The following is a 13464-nucleotide window of genomic DNA, read 5'->3' as shown; positions in this document are numbered from 1 at the left end:
GCTAGGAGCTGGAACCAACTTCCAAGGGAAGTGGTGCTGGCCCCTACCCTGGGGGTCTTTAAGAAGAGGCTGGATGCCTACCTGGCTGGACTCATTTGAGTCCTGTTTCTTGTTTTGGGGTTTTGTTGTTCTCCCGCCCTGGCGGGGGGTCGGGCTAGAAGATCTATTAGGTCCCTTCCGACCCTAAATCTATGAAACTATGAGATAAGCACAACAGAAAACTTCAAATCCCATATGAATAAAGAGTCATTAACGCATTCATACCCAATATCTACCTAGGTGGCTCCTCAAAGGAGCAAGAGGCTGATGTTACTGTTGGACCACTCTTTATTGCTGATCCAGCAAAAAACTCTTGGGGTCACTTGGCAGGCCCAGTGAAGATGACATCAGAGGGTACAGAACAGGGCTATAGACCTAGATTTCCTTTTTGTTCTTTTCTTTTCTTTCCAATTTAGGCTGACCCAAAGCCAAATTCTTGCTGACTCTTTCAGAAAAACAGAGCTGTGTTTTGACGTCCACTCCCAACACCTGATTTAACTCAGATGCTTAACCTTTGGTGTGATTGAACCCTTTCTATCTCATGTTTTTCAGTAGAAAACAAATGTCATATTGAGGTTCTTCCCTTTTAAAAGTCCAATGCAGAATGCAGTTTTTTGCAGACTTCCAAAACTGCTTGTTTAAATAAACAAATACTTCCCCTTCTCCCTCCCCTGCCCGAAACTTCGTTTTGGTAGATTTAATATCTGCCCAGAAAAAAGCCTTATCTTGTCCAGCTGTAGTAAGGAGCTTAGCCACTGCCAGGCAGGTGATAAAGTTTTCTGGCTAGTGCACTAAATTAGAACCTATTTCTTCATCCAGTGCAGCATAAGGGTCCAGGGCGAGACTGGGGTTGGCTGTAGTGGCTACAGCCTCTGTTGTCGCTTGTCTTGCCCTGGGATTTTTTCATGTAGACAAAAACACAGCAACTCCATTCCTGTAGACTTGTAACAGTCCCACAGGAAAGAGATCCATCCTAGTCTATGGTCCTTGCTACCAACATAGCTGAAGGAGGGGAGTGAGTTAGATAGAGACTTGCTTATAAAAAGCAACTGATCATGGGATTTGAGGTTGAGTGATACTTTCTGTGACCCAGCATACATGTAAATACAGTAATTTCTTCTGTGTCTTTGGGGTGCCTAAGTTTGGCAGCTGCATTATTTTGCCTCAACAGAACTGGGTCTAATGGTGGTCGCCTGACAATAGCTTAAGGCAACTGTACTCCTTCTAGAGCAACTGAAGACCATCTTGTGATTGGTTTGTTGTCTACAAGCTACCTTTTAACTTGAATGGTTGGTTCCAGATGAATGCCTTTTGAGCATTGTATAAATAAAGACTTTTGGAGGTTTCTCTAGTTACGCTACAACAGAACATGTTAATGATAATCATAGCATAAACTGGGTAATATGCAATTGTATTGGAAGACTCAAGGTTGTCGCCTTGGTTTGTCCTTAGCATAGATTAAACTAGACCACATGTAGCCTGAGAAGCTGGAGTTCTCTATGGAGGTTGCATAGAAGATGAACATTTTCAGAGTGGGGTGGGCGAGTTCTGCAAGTATAGTACAAGTTGCTGCATCATCCCATGTTTTCCATGGTGTCAGTTGTCACCAGCTCAGAAATGCCACAGGAAATTAATACTCCTCCATGTATTGAAATGTGCCTAGGATTTATAATGAAGTTGAGAGATTGGCATTACCCTTGCTCATTTTGCCATCCTGGCTTTGTCCCCTGTTCAACATCATTTGTCTTTTCTGAAGACTGAAAGGAAAGTATTCACTTTGGGTTTTCCTGGACCAGACCTAGATCTTCTTTGACTGCTACTCATCTTTGACTCATCTACACATAATGACCCCCTTTCCTTCCCTATTCTCCTTTATTTATGCAGCAGAAGAAGCTATTGCACTTTGTTTTAAAACATTCTTTAAAAGATCTAGCCCTGGTTGACTTTTCTGGGAAGTCTCACTTCATCTGTCTATGCTTGTTGACCCCTAAGACATGACATTCTCGTTAGTTCAGTGACAATGAAGAAATTTGTCAGCTACTGCTTCTCGGAAAATTCTTGCCCTACTGTTGTTAGTGGCATTTGTTCTCCAATCTGTATCTGGGAAGTTAGTCATGCTACCGGGAATTGTTTCTCTCTGCCACAGAGACTTCCCTCCACAGCCACACTTGGTCTCGGGGATCTGTAGCAGACTCCCAGCATGACCCTAACAGAGTCCCTTCTACCACCTTTCCCCAAGCAGGTTTGGCCAGACTATTCAAACATATGAGAACTAGCTGGTATTCTTTGTTTTTCCTTTTGAGGCACAGCGGTCTTCCTTCAGGCAGACCACTACAACTGGATGCTTTTCTCAACTGCTGAACAACTAAGCAAGAAGCTTTTTTTGAGAGAGAGAGATTCCTGGATCACTTAACATGAGTCCATATGGGGACAGCCAAACCCATGTGAAGGCAATGCCCCAGCTTCTCACTCCATGACCACCGATGGAAGGATCCTATTACCAGACTGTTCCTTGCACCATGATCTGTTGAAACAACTTTTTGCCATCTCTCCAGTAGCATTAGCTAGCTCAGGACACAGCATTAACTTCCTCTGATTATTTTTTTTCTTCCTGTATGTTGCTTCACAAAACCTCTTGTGAAACTCATCTAGCATCTATCGTAAAAGGTGGTAGAATGATATTTGCAGGCTCTGTAACAATCCCTTCTGCGTAGTCAAAATGCCTGGACTAACCAGGTACAAACCCTTATAACTTCTCCACTGTTTTCCCTTGTGACACCAGGCTAAAACTTTGGCTGCATAGAATCAGCTTGCACATGTTGGGTTTACCACAGTATACTTTGTAACAATGAAGGTGTCATTGGTGTACTTTCCTAAAGTAGGAGAGATCAAATGGAAAGTCTTAGTTGCTTGGCTGAGAAAGGTAATGTGGGCAAGCCATGTACTTTCCTATAGAATATGGCTTTTCTTTGCTTGGTGATGTAAATACTTAGGATGCTGATTGATCTTAACGTGTTATATTCAAGGGACAGCAAATCCATGGGAAATGCAAAGATGTCTGGGAGTGCGGTGTACAAGCAATATGAATCTTTTATTGCAGTGCTGATGAAAGCCCAGAGAGAATTTTTAATGTCCCTTCATTGCAAGCACTTTCTCCCCTCCTCTGCACATGCTCTGAGAGCTGGTACTTGCACCTGGTCCTTCCTTGACCTAATGAATCTGGTCTCAGCATAGTACAGCAAATCTTAAGAAGGGCATAATGGACTCAGACTTTCATGAATTTCTCTTTGGCCTTAACTGTTGCCAGCATCTTCTGAAAATTGCTGATGGCAACTGCATTGTCTACATGTGTCTATGGGCAGCTGGAAAGTTCCTGTCCTTAACTCATGGGCCATATCCCAACCCGAAGTATTTGCTCTAGGTAGGCTTGTTTTTGTAATATATTCAAATTGCAGTCTATTGATTATTGGTGCATGGCTGAAGCTATTGTTATAAAACCTCATGCGGTGCAGTGGTGGAATTTAATTCTCCGCATGTACAAAATTAAGCCCAACCTATGGGCTCATGTGTCTGATAGCAGCACAGGAAATCCCCTGGAAGACAGGTGGGATTTTAAGGGTCTAGGATTGTATTCATATAGAATGATTTCTAGGTCATATTCTTCTTAGAATGAAGCATTTGGGCTTTAAAAAGCTGGAATAATATAATGGCTAAATGGTTTCAGCCCAGGAAAAACCTCATCTTTCTAGCTTGAGGATTAAAATATTCATGTTTTATGTACAAGCTGCTGATTTCCCAGAAGAGCTACAAAGATTAACCACCCCCTGCTTTTTTTTTCCCTTTTTTCTCTTTTAGTTGAACAAGTTGATGTGGCTCATAAGGCTACACCTTGTACGTGGCCATGATGCTTCACACCGAATCGATGCTATTGGCTTTTTTTTCAAAAATCATGTTTACATTCCATACCTGGGGGAGAAACCTTTCACCAGATGGTCACAGTTGCAACATGTTGAGGCAAATCAGAAGCCTGGCTTATATTTTTTTTTCATTATGCAGTTTCAGGTGTGCTGCTTCAGATGGGGAGTCTCTTTTTCCCACCCCCTGTCTGCAGAGCAGGTGGGCCTGTTCCCATTCCCACTGTGAGAGCTTAGGTTGACAGCTGTCACTGTAGAGCTCAATGCCCCATCACAATCCCTAAGATCATCCAGGAGCAACTTCCTACTAATACCACTAGTACTCCAAGTCTGCTTGCAAAAACATGTGGGAGGTGCTTCTCCATAGGTCCTTCCTCAACTCTGGAACTCCCTCTCTCTTGAGGCATGTTTGAGCTTGAACATCTGGAAATGCTGTAAAGTTTTCTTATTTGGGCAGGCATTTAGCAAGCTGGGCTAGGCTGGGATACTGAATGTAGAGTTTGTTTCATATTCTGTTCTGTTAGCTTTTACATGTTGTTTCTGTCTTTTGCAGCAAGCCATCCTGAGCCTCTGTTGGGAAGGGTGGCATATGAATCAAATAAATAATGCTTTTAGCTTCAGCAGTCTTAAGGTTGATTCCAGCTCTCTACCAGGATGGTGGCTGTCATAAGTGAACTTCAGTGGATTTCCAACACTTAGGATGAGCTGTTCTTGTCCAGAAGGAATATATAGCCAATTGAACGGTGTGAGTTTTTTCCCCCTTGTACCTGATCTCTAGAACATGCCAGTCTCTCATAATTACAGAGCATGTAGAGGTTTGTGGTTTTTAGCTCTCAAGGTATCCAGTTCAATTCCTAGGTGCCAGCCAAGATCTTGCTACTTTCTCCCACCCAGAACATTTGCATTCAAAATAGTGATGGGAGAAAGGTTTGGGCAGATCTTCAGTTGATTGAAGCATAAAGCAAATCAACTCCTTCACTGTTGTGAGAATCAGTATCTGTACATTGGTGTGGTAATAACTAACACAAACTATAGGGGTATAACTAACACAAACTATAGGGAAAGTAGGGCTGAAAAGGACTTCATCTTGTCCAACCCTCTGCTCAAAGTAGGATCAGCCTTGACTGAACCACCCCAGTAAAGTCTTTGTCCCACTTTCAAAGATTTCCAGGGAGACTTGACAATTTTTCGAAGTAGCTGGTTCCAGTGCTTGACCATCTTCATAGTCAGAAAGTTCTGCCTAATCTCCAACTTAAATTCCCTTTGCTGCAGCTTGAGAAGAAGTCTATTGATATCCCCCTTGTAATTGCATTTCAGGCATTTGAAAACTGTTATCAAATGCCCCCCCCTCTACCCTCCTAGTCTTCTCTTGTCCAGATTAAATAATCCTACTTTGTATAAAGAGTACTATTATTGGCAGGTAGGCATAGAGGTTGCATTGGTTGCCCATCTGTAGCTTCAATAAAGTTGCTGTGCACTGGAAGTGGCTTCCTCAGTCAAGTTTTTTTAAAGTTTTGGCAGCAAGGGTGGCTCCAAATGACAAATTAGAGGGTTTCTTAGGCCCAATCTAGTTAATAGCCACAGGTGGAAGCTGGAGTCTCTTGCCCTTTTGATTGGTTGTAATGCTACACCACCAGTCAGTAAGGTAAGATGGCTGCCAGTGACCCTTGGGGGGTCTGTTGTAGTTTAACCCTAATTTGGGATTCTGAACCAGTGAGGAAATAGAAGGATTTGGGTTGGAATAGGTCCTATTTGAACTCTTGGTGCTGAAATCCTTTTTCCAGGCCTCTGGCCAGAAGAGGATAAGGTCATTACAAGCAACTAATATATTCTCACTGTTTTTTTCTGATTCATGCTAGTTTACCAGTCAAGGAATGAGGTAGACTGTGACAGTGCCTGCTTTCAGTATGTATTGTCAATTTTTCCTTCTTTGGATGAAAGGCTTTTTAAATCAAAGTAATGCATTTTCAGTGTGGTTCTTTTTACTTCTGCCTGTGACAAAGAAGAGTAATGTCTCCCACCCTGAAGGAGAAGCCTGCTCCAAGGCCATTGAAGAACTGCAGTGTGTCTAGCTGGTAACCCTGATTTTCAACCTCCAACCAGCAAGGAAAATTCTGACAATGAACAGCGTGTATTAACGTTACTTATTGCTCCATAGCCTTTCCTTGATTAATGAAAGGGCCAGAAATTGCTTTTTTTAATGTGATGAATTGCCCTGGTGGAATTTCCCCTTCATTGTTTGAACAAAGGAGAGAAGGATGGAGTCAGTGTTTTGTCTGCAAGAAAGAAAATACTTTGCTGTTATACACAGATTCAGGAGGTGATATTGAGACATGCCAGGAAACCCCTTGTACTGAGAGGAGAAGATAGGGGTTGGAGAAGAAAAAAGGAACAAGTTGGTGGTGAGTGTTAAGGAAAGGAATATTGGATGCATACATGTTAAGGCCACAGGGACTCCTTGTGATGATCTCCTTGACCTCCTACAATACAGGCCAAAAATGAAGAAGAGGGCCTGCGTGGTAGACGGTGTAATGACACAGATGCTAAGAACAAGCCAGAAGGGGCAAAGGAGACTTGTAGGCTAATATGGAATGGCTCACTGGATTAGGGTGCAAGCCAAGCTCCCTAACCTAGCCAAATCCAACCTGCCAAAAGGATTCTCTTAAAATAAACAGACAAGGCCAGTCCCCTATTGGCTTCCCTGGGGCTTTGGTTCTGAAAAGAGGCCTTCAGAGTGCAGGAGCTGTAATTCTCTGGCATCATCATCCTATTTAGTTCTTGAAAAATGTGCAAGTCCCTTGACCAAGACGTGTGGCAGGTTAGTCGCAGTCTGGAAATGTGTGCACACGTAGATGCTGAGATCTTATCTTTGTCTCCTTGGTCATGCTTTGCCAGGAACATCACACTATAAAATAACTCAGATATGTGTTGAAGTAAGGGTGGTAGGGAGGTCTGGTTACTTTGCTCAGGTGATTTGTCAGTGGCAGGTTTGTCATTGATATTTAAGTTGAGGGACTTGGAAGGCAGCCTTGGATCTTGTTACTGTGGTTGGGGGACTGATGGGTAGATGTCACACTGAGAAACAATGGAGAAAGATGGATCTGATTTGCAAAGCACGGCTGAGTGCAGCCTGAGCTGCTGTAGCCTAGAGTCTGGGAATCCCATGTCATGCATGGGAAGGAGGCAAAAGCTTGGGTTTTTTTTTTTTACCCTAAAATCTGGGAAGACCCTGAGTCATGATGCTGTTCTAGGACATGACCAGATTAGAGTCTGGGCTGTCATTATTCTCAGAGTCAATTACTTTCTTGATGTGTTAGACATGTTTTGTCTGCTTTGTGGACAAGTGGGAAGGGGCTGGCCTCTTCAGTGTCTGTACAGTTGTAAATTGGGTGCAAAAACAGCAACTTCTCCAGTTCAGTTGTTATCAGTCTCCTCATGGGGTCAAAGGCCCAGGAGATGGTGAGTCACCTGGGTTAGGTCATTACCCAGTCCAGCTAGAAACACGGGTGTCAAACCACTGCAAATGAAGCTTTCCAGGCTAAATTGCACACCCCCTTACTCAGGCAGGCCTTGATATTTCACAGCATTTTTATGCCTAGAAAAACTTTTAGGTCACTTATGCAAAGGCTTATCAGCAGTTGGAAGCAGCAACAACAGAAGTCCCTACCTCACTGTCTAGATGCATAGATAAGAAAGCCAAGTAACCACTTTGTAAAGCACCCACAAAACAAATTTCTCTGCACCATGTGTGGTGCATCCAGAACCTGTTTTATTAGCACATATGGAAGATAAGTGGTGCAACTCACTCATGGCTTTCCCACCCAGGGGTAATCCATCCATCCCAGCTTCATGCCAAATGTACCTTTGTGCAGCAATACACGGTGTTCTCTCACTCTATATAATTACAGCTGTTTCTTTATTATCATTCATTTCTCTCACACATACAAGCACCTGAATAAGCACATAATTAGGAAGCAGTATATGCTGGCAGAACAATCAATTTGGATGGATTAATAATGGATCTGAGTATACATTATATTCATTCACTTGTGTCTCAGGCTTGCTGTAAATGGCATAGTATATAAAAACACTTGTGATGCTTGGTAACCGGCCTTCAAGCCAACTCATTAATTAAAAGAAAATAATTCTTTATGTAATCAGGAGGACACTATCAAGTACTTCTTTAGTGAACAATTTTTTTTTAAGGACTAAAAATTAATTGCTAGAAATACTCCCTTGGGAACTGGAAGTTAAAAGGGCCAGGTTATTGTCTTGTGCGCCTGTTCGGGGGAATAAGGAAGAGTGTGGTGTGTGTACAGTGCTCTTCTGCACCAACTACCTTTTTTGTGGGAAGCTGCTTTGTTCATCCAACATGGGAGCGGGAAAGGGCAGAGAATGGAGGAAGCCTTGACTCTTTCTTATCTTGTGTCCCATAAGCAGGGCTTATGGAAATTACAGTGTTAACCCCCAAGATAAAATCTACCTGGGAGTAAGCTAGCAGTATATATAGATTTCCATATGAGGTGTTAATTGCTAAATACCATGCTAACCAGAGACAGTCTCAGGAGAGGTTCAGGTTTTCTTCATATCCCAAATATCTCTCTCTTTTCAGGCACCTAGAAATCTAAAACAGCTCTTTTCCATTTCAAATCAGGAGATTCATCAGCATTGACTGTTACCCTTTCACAAACTGGCCTCTTCAGTCAAAAATTTCAGCTGTGAAATGTCTGACCGGCTTGAATGACAACCACACTCTTCAAGCAGTTAGTTTGATGCCTGTGGGTTCTTGAACCTACTTGTTAATGGAAGCCTGGCATAACACACAGGCATTTCTTGGGGTGTGTTCATTGAATGTGTAACTGGGCGGTGTCCTAGGGGTGGCCATGATCTCCCGTAGCACCCCCTTACCATGCTAATTTTGCCTCAAAGCACCCTCAAGTCTTGCCCGCCATGCCTTTGTCATTGTATAATAGGGAAGCTGCCTATCCATCCTCTTGGACATGGTTTTCTGCTGTACCCTGCCCCCTGTCTGGGGCTTCTCGCTGCCCCCTCTCTGGGGCTAGGGCTCCCACACCACCGTGGATCCCCTATGAGGCCTCCTCCAACCCCTAATAGCCTCACCCAAACCTCCGGTGATTAAACAGCAAACAAACCCAAGCCCCTGGGCTATAACATAAATCCTAGCCACTTAGCCGAAACATCATTCAAGTTGCCCCAAGGGTGCTCTATCTCTCCCCCAGTATCAGGCTTCTCCTGCAATCCAGCCTCTCCTCTTTATTCATTTAGGCAGAGCTCCTTCCCCCTTGGGAGCTAGCAGCAAACTCCCCCCACCTTAGCTTCAGGCTTGTGATTATATAGGAACCAGGCCCTGTCCCTTCCAGTCAGCTGACCAGGTGCAGGTGTGGCCACTTCCCTCATTAACCAGTTGTCCCAGCAACCTGCACCTGGGTCTTTATCTCTGCTCTCAAAGTAGCAGGCACCTTCGTGCCCTGCTACAGAATGCATGCTGTTGGGAAGAGCTGGGCTGAAAGCCTTGAAGGCTGCTGCCCTTTACCTACAAAATGGGTAGCAGTTGTATAAGTATTTCAAAAGTACCTCTCACACCTGACTGGTCAGACCATCACTTGCAACTGAGTCATTTCTGTCCACCACAGTCTGCATCCCAGGGCTGAGTGCCATAGCATGTAGAACTGTTGCCCTTGTGCACACACTAGTGCCCTACCCTTGGCAGAAGGGGGAACTCAATGCTCCAAGTGCCAGTAATGTCCACAGGTCTGCCAAAACTTATTCTTGAAAAGTGTCATGCATTAGGATCTACTCCAATGATCAGGGTGGAAGAGTTTTCCTCTATCTTTCTTTCCCCATCATGACTTCATTTTAATACCTCTTGTGGACAGCACCCTTTGGACAGCTCTTTGATGCCAGCAGAAGACCAGAACACCCAGCTTAGCTTTGGGGGAAAAAAACCTTGATCTTTTAGTTCAGTGATTCTCAACTAGGGGCATGGGTCACCCTGTGGTGCTGTGAGATCCTTTGAAGGGTGCCACAGGAAATGTGAGGAGATAAGCATATAAAGGCAGGCTCCAGCTCAAGGTATGAGGAGAGATAAGCAGATAAGGACAGCTCTCCCTGCCTGGCCATTCCCCTGCCCCCACTGCCTGGCCCTTCTGCAAGGAGGTAAGCATTGTAATAAATAAAGTAGCTTTGAAATGGGATGCTGCTCATTTCACAAAGGATACCTTGAGTCTAAAGGGTTTGAGAAGCACTTGTTCTAGTCTCTAGGTAAGAGTATCATGAGTTCTCATGCCATTGTGCAGCATGGTGTTGTCTTCTGCCCAGTTACATCAGGGATGTCAAAAGGTAACTTGACTGGAAAATGTGGTAGGAAGACATCCATATCATTGCTCTAAAGCACCAGGTGTGAAGAATAAAGGAAAGGGTCTTCCAGGTTCAGTGCTTCTTGCAAGTGAGCTCCATCCCCCAGGATGGTGAACCCCCAGCAATATTTCTCAGAGTCTCCTGTACATGGCTGGAGAAGGAGTTGAGAGTTTGGTAACCTTGCAGCTGGCAGATGTACGTTATTAGCAAAAAAGCTCATAGCATGCACTTGCCCCAGCTGTCATTTCTGGCAGAGGGGCTCTCTCTGAGATGCCTGGACTCAGTGTAATTATGCAAGTTTGCTTTACGGGTCTCATCAAATTAAGCTCTGATTTACTCTCCTGATGCCTAGGCTCCAGTTTCAGTAAACTTTATTTGGATCTCAGTTTAAGGGCATGCTATTTTAATTATGGTCTGGCAGAATGGACTGGGGGTTAAATGGGGTGCGTAGGAGAGGAAACCTTTTGGGCTACGATAATATACTACTTTCTTTCTGAATGAAAGGAAGGAAGAGACTTTTGCTTGCTTCTCAGAAAAGGCAGGGAGCCCAAGCCCAACAACCCCTGCACTCTCAGGTCCCAGATAACTTGGGAGCTGTTCTCTTCTTTGTGTCACCAATCTGGTGAGGGCACATTTGTGGAATTGGTTTTCAGTCTCATGTTCAGCTTTTGTGTTCCTGTGAGTAGTGGTGATTTCCACTGCATCTCCCCATTGCTGCCCTTCTACCATGAGTCCCTTCAGCATCTTTTCTCGGTGATTTCATTCTCACTCACCAAGCTCAGCTTTACCTGTCCAACCTATCTTGTCAGCTTTTCTTCAGTCACTATTGACAATGCCACCATCCTCTCTAACCTATGCTATCTCTGCCCCAGTCCCAACCTAATTAAGTTCTCACTAAATGTTCCTTCTTCCCTTCCAAAACATCTCTTGCCTGTTCTCATTCCTTTCTGTCCTTCATGAGCCCAATCCAAAATACAATGGGAAACTTTCCATTGGCTTCCATAGGCTTTGAATCGGGTCTTTAACCCTGCCCCCTAATAAATGTTAAGCCTTTTGTTCCCTTTCCCACTGACTGCAGTAGTTTCCTTTCTGCCCTTTACTGTCTACTGCATACAGTGCAACTAAGATCACCTGGAGTACCGTGTCCAGTTTTGGGCCCCACAGCTCAAGAAAAATGTGGCCAGTTTAGAAGGAGTCCAGAAAATAATTAAAGGCTCAGGAAATATGATTTCTGAGGAAATGCTGGAAGAGCTAGACAGACAGACACTTAGCTGGGATGGCTTATTTAGGGCTGATTCTGCCTTGAGAAAGGGGCCTGGGCTACATGACCTCATGAGGTCCCTTCCAGCCCTACTTTCCTGTGACCCTATGGGCTTCTTTCCCCATTGCCCATTCTTTACTACCAAGTCAATCCCTTCCTTGGTTGCTTTCTACCTATTGCGCCTAAATTCAAGTTCCTGATCCTTCCCTTCCAAACACTCCAGGAACTCCTCTGACAAAATTTCACCTTAGTTCCTCTCAATGCCCTGGGCCTTGTCTCCAAGCCACTCCTACCATGTCCTTCTACTTTCAGCTTTGTGCCTTGTTTCATGATAGAGTTAGGATCATTGTAGCCATGATGGTTCAGGAATTATGGGTGATATCTTTTATTGAACCAACTGCATAGTTGGGATAGAGTTAGACAAGCTTTCAAATACAGGACATTTTTCAGGTCATCAGATGGTGGCTTCTGCAGGTCACCTCAAGAAGAATATTCTGCATTTGAAAGCATGTCTAACTCTATCCCAACTATGCAGCTGGTCCAATCAAAGATATCATCCAAATAAATTCTTGCTTTTTGTGTTCTTTCATGGTACCATTTAAGCCTGGAACACTACCCAGATGCCCATGGATCAAATGTGCCCCATCTCCCTCAGATCCTCCTTCAAATGTTGGAGGTCTTCTGAACTGATTTCCTTGTTGGTGATGCCTCCATGATTTGCTCCGCTGTAACACATTCTGGGCATGAACATTGTGCTGTAAATGCTTGTATTAGAAGGTGGGAGGACTTTTGTACTGTACAGTTTGACAGCGGATGCTTTACAGATCATAATCCCTCGATGGCTCAAGTCCTGCTGAGTCCTTGCTTCAGTTGTGCAGACAGGCTGAGAAATGACACGCCTGAGGCCAAATCTTCAGCTGCCGTGAATCAGTGTTGCTCCACTGAAATCAGTCAATCAACAGATAGATGCTGACATCCTCAAGGGATCTGTCTTCCATGTGGGAAGAGTAAGGGTATGTGTACCCTGCGTTCCAAGCTAGCTAGCCCAGCTGCTAGTATGAGTCAAGCTGTGGCAGAGTAGACTACTGTAACTGGCTTCTCATGTCAGGGTTTTGCATGCTGTACTGTAGATGTAGACTAGCCAGCTAGGTGTGTCTACACTGTACTGCATTTACTGCAGTGTGGCCATTCCCTGGGAGAGGATAAAATTTCTAAGGTAAAGTCCATGAAGAATTCATGGCTTGCCTTCCAGATGGTGGCAACCCCTCCCCTCCCCCAAAAAACCAGACAAACCCCAACAAACCAAACCAAACCCAAAGCAAACAACAAACCCTTAAAGCTGGGATTTCCAAAGTTTGGCATCTAATTCTTATTGGAAAAGCAATTGCACTGGATTACCTGATTCCCTAGGAAAGGCCAAATCTAGAGAAATAAACTGCCTCCATGCTGCTATGTACTGTGGTTGGGGAGAGGAGAGGGCTGGAGAGAAGCAAGCTGTAAAGGAGATGGAAGCACTGTACTTATTGTCAGTAATTGGACTCTATTTCACTCTAAGGAACTGCAGCATTCGGTTCCTTTCGCATCTCGACTGCTGGCTGCTGCAATGGTATCTCACCTTCAAGTGCTCTCATCAAGAGGCAGTTCAGAGAGCGGTGTGCCTGTGATTGCGTATGGCATGGTAATCGCTGCAAGGTGGAATTCAGTTATCGGGGTCGTTGGGGCGCAAGATGTCATTTCATGGGTTTATTTTCCAATTTATCAAGGAAAGGCCTTTCATACGATGCCAGCAAGGAGGTAATTTTAGATACAAACAGTATCAGAAGTGTACAAACAGGGCTAAGAAATGAATCCTCCAGTTATCCACAGATCTAC

The sequence above is a fragment of the Gavialis gangeticus genome, unplaced genomic scaffold, assembly GCF_001723915.1.
Source record: "Gavialis gangeticus isolate Ggan-Ray unplaced genomic scaffold, GavGan_comp1, whole genome shotgun sequence".
NCBI lineage: Eukaryota > Metazoa > Chordata > Crocodylia > Gavialidae > Gavialis > Gavialis gangeticus.
Note: the sequence above shows the minus strand (reverse complement) of the source record.